Below are 4,571 nucleotides of genomic sequence, written 5' to 3'. Positions count from 1 at the left end.
AGCACAAAGAAGGAAGTCTTCGACAAGGTCATGGGTGTTCGGAGGCTTCAAGAGGAGAAGAACATTCTTGTGACTGAAATGAAGCAGCACTGGGAGTCTCTCAAAGCCCATGCCAGGGTCTTGTCTGACTTGTCTCACCATCAGAGCGAAGACACCGTGCAAAGTAAATGCGGCCTTGTAATTTATGTATTTCCTGTTTCACCAATTTATGTTTATTTTGTGAAAGACTTGTTGTTTGCCTGGATAGTGACATATTTTATCCCTTCTTAAGGACAGAGAACAGAAAAAGCAAGAAAGGGTCGGACCTGCCTCATCCGCAGAAGGCAGTGGGAAATGAGGGAACTGCAACGGCATACCAGAAAACAATACCTGCATGTGCTGTCAACCTTAATTGATCAGGCAGTGTTCATCTAACTAAACATTTAGTACACTGACCAAACCCTCTAATGTACTTCTAACTCATATGCATTTACTAACACCACCTGAACAACTCCTTAAAGTTCCAACTGACTTGAATAGGCAGTACTTAAAGAGTTTTCATTGTTATAAAGCTAGTGAAATTATGTTGTACTTACTAAAACTAGTTTTTTAACAATTTCCACCCAATGTAGTTAAGTAAATTCAAGTCACACTACCTTGATTCTATATTATTATTTATTACCACAATAAAAAAATAATAATTAAACGACAAGCTTTGAACTTGTTTACAATAAGATCACTAATGCCAACATGTTTAGAACTACACACGTGAGTAATACCTTCAAATTACTCATACATATCAAAGAAACCATTTTAACAACATGTATAGTTTATATGTATTTCCCTAATCCTAAATATAAATGTTTAGATTAACAAGTCAAGAAAGACAAAAAACTACCTGACATTTTGAACTGAAACTACAAAAAGACAAAATAAACCTCAATACACTCAAAAAAATAAGTTGTTCAATGAACCTAATATAGTTATGTCAACATTTTCCACATAACTTTCCACATAACTGAGTAGTGTTCAAACTATTTTAATATTATCATTACAGGGGAAATAACTAACTCATGTGAAACCAACAAAACTTTAGTAAGTAATATTATCTGGTCAAGTCAACCTTAATTGATCAGGCAGTGTTCATCTAACTCAGAGGTGCCCACACTTTTCTGAATCTTGATCTACCTTTTAAGTGTCTGGGTCAGAATGATCTACTAACTACGCACATTATGTGTCTTTTTTAAATGTACAATACCTAAACGAACACACAGTGTCATACGGGCTATTTCACTTAGGTTTCACACTTAAATGGCAAGTTGAATTAATTTAAGATTGAGTTTAATTTCCATACAAACCCTGGAAATAACAACAGTAACATCCACAATAGAGGCTACTAATCAGCATGTGATTTCATACACAGTGACATTACATTGCCCATACAATTTAGTAGCCTACATTTATAATAAAAAAATCCACACATTGAAATGTAACTTTTTTTAACACTAGGATTTTCTAGGAACATACATACATAGATAGTGGCATTTGGCCCACAGTACACACTCTCATACTAGAACTCACTGTTCAAACTGAAACTTTTCTTGTAGGCTACTACACAGAGAATCGAGCTACAGCGAAAACGAAAATGCAGCGGTAAAAGGAAAGCAATTGGGCTTGTCTGTAGTAGGCTATGAGCTAAGGTAGATACATTATGGTTGTTATGGTAATGGTGTAACAAACTTTTTAGGAACCAGCAGACTGGCCTGTCTACACGTCAATCAGGGGGCACATTATAATATCATTATATGATAGGATGAATTGGTTTTCTGAAAACGCAATTTTTTTTCCGTTTTTTTATTTTATTTAATTATTTATTTATTTATTTTTTTTGCTGAGTTCTGTGAGCTACTCTCATTGGCCCTGCGATCGACCAGTCGATCGCGATCGACGTATTGGGCACCCCTGTGTATGCACGATAATCATATAATTGTGTTATTGATTGCTTAATTGCTACTGATGATTTCTCCCTAAAAATTTGAAAACCATGATAGAGACAGGTTTGCCATTTTGAGGGAATAAATAATACAAGGTGTCATTAAAGCCGTCATCCTCGATCGCTGTTGCCGCTTTACCCTCAACATAATCGGAAAATCAAAACAATAGCGTCTTGTTTCCGTACGAACCTTCCGTGTTGACTTCATTATCAGTAGGCCTACTTACGCTCCTGGTGCACATTCAAAGTTTGCAAATAAGCATAGGCACATTTAATTAAAGCCATTAGCAAATTAACCAAATACACCTTTTAAAACCACAAATGAGAGATACATATCAGCAACTTCACGCAGAGGCTCTGGCTTAGGGGCCCCCTGAGCTCATGGGCCCGTGGTGCCAGTAGGCCCGTTCAGTAATCAATCCCAGAGTAGGACTATTGGGGCCCTGTTACTGACATGAATGGCTTAAGCCTAGAATATACTGCCAACGGCGCATCGGGTCAAATCATCATATCAATACAAAGTTAATAACAGCGACGTCACACGGAGGCTCTGGCTCAGGGTAGCCTGGTGACACCAGCCTACGTATTTCCGCCTGAATTGATTTCAAGCTCATCCTCAGTCTGGCCCAACCCCGTTGACAATCGTCTCCAGGACTCAAAATCCTGTAGGACCAATCAGCGAACAGTTCAGAGCTGTGACGCAAAACTCGCCTTGGAGGAAAAGACACGAAAAGCTATCGGAAAAGTTGTCTCAACTCTCGAGAACATCAGAAAATTAAAAAGAAAACAAGAGTATTTTCTTGTAAGTTTTATGATTGGAAAGGACGTCGTAGCTCTTCTCCCAACTGGCTTTGGGAAGAGTTTAATCTACCGAATGCTTACTAAACGTTGCTGATTGGTTAAGGGAACTCCAATGATTTTAAACCTCAAGCTAAGCACCCGCTCATCTCGGAAACGAAAATGCATAGCGTTTTGCCAGACTGAAAGACGGAATGAAATGGAGTCACAGGCTGGTAATGGCCAGGCTAGGCTCAGGGGCCCCTGGGCCTGGGCCCGGTAGGCCCGTTCGTTAATCAGTCCCTGACTCCACTGAGTAACTACTAACCAAATGTAATGACGCGCCAACCATGTTTATAACACCCATATCCATGCAGTTGAAGCTAAGGCCACCAAAATATAGTTGTATATACAACAGCCAAAGAAAAGCAATTTCTAAAGGTGCTCACATGCTTGTCCGATCGTGCTCTCCGATCTCACGAGGCACGCCCTTAAACGCCCTCCTTGAAGTGGGACCACACCTTTGAGCACCTCGGAGAGCCATCCGAGGGTGTCGGATGGCCTCTGGAGCACCGCTTGAATTTTCTCACTATCCGATCCGACTATCCGATCCGAGCTGTCCGACACCCCTGGCTAAAATGACGTTTCCTGTTTCGTTCCCTATGACAGCACCTCCGTTTTTAAAAAATCTCTGAGAGATCGCTGGGAACCTGGGGCTGGAGGTCCAGGAGTGCATTAGGAGTTGGAGGAAGATCAGGGACAAGTTTGTAAAAATGAAAAAAACTATGAAGGGCACCAGCGGCGATGCAGGAGGAAAACCGACATCTCCCTTCTTCCTTGCTCTATCGTGGCTCTCGCCGCATATAAAGCATAGGGAGACGTCGTCTAATTACAGCAATAATAAAAACATTTCTAGGTTTTCGAACAGCCTCTTTGTGTTTGAGTTAGCAGAGCATGCAGTGTAAATGATTAAATTGTAAAATAACCTGAATTGTAGACGTAAAAAAGCAGAACTGTTTGTGTGGTATAATAATAGAAAATATTCGGCAATAACCGCGAGCTTGGTCATTGTCGTTAGTAATTCATTTCACAGCAACAGCCTCTGATCATTAACTGAAAATACACGGATAAAAACAAACGATTTCTTATTTTATAGTTTGTTGTTGATGATGTAATGGCCTTGTAACATCATAATAAACCGTTGGTAATCTCCACAGCCCCTCGTAGAACCATGCAGGTAGAGGTGAGTCGTACAATCATCAGATTAGAAAGGGCGTGTCTCTAGTGAAGTCGTACGAGGTGTATTGGATAACCATGCAAATGCCTTAAGTTTAAACCCACTATGAAACCACCCCCAGCCATTTATTTTGCACTTTATTTTTTTCTATTTATACACCACAAGGTGGCGTCTGCACCAACATTCAAGCCTATGTTAATCTTGGCAAAAATGTTTTACCTCTTCACTTCATTGTAACTACACTATTATCCATTCTGCGTTGCTTGATTGCATGTGCATATGTGTACATGTTCATTTCATTTCATTCAGCATATATAAAAATAATGTGTACGTATTGAAGTATAGCCATTATAGTGCATAATACAAAGGGGCTGAAAAGAGAGCAAGGCTTTACACAACTTTATTTAAGTCAGTATATAAATACACATGCACGTCTCAAATGTAAACCCAAGTGAACTCAAGTGCAGTCAGACTTTGAATCCCCTCATGCAAGGATATCCAAGTCAACTTTACAAAAAGTCCAAATAATAGAAATAATAGAGCATCAATCATCCCCACCCCACCCCAGTCCCCCCAAGAGACCCA

This window comes from Sprattus sprattus (genome assembly GCF_963457725.1).
Source record: "Sprattus sprattus genome assembly, chromosome: 14".
NCBI classification, from domain to species: domain Eukaryota; kingdom Metazoa; phylum Chordata; class Actinopteri; order Clupeiformes; family Clupeidae; genus Sprattus; species Sprattus sprattus.
The sequence above is the reverse complement of the archived record's forward strand: the minus strand, read 5'-3'. Positions refer to the sequence as shown.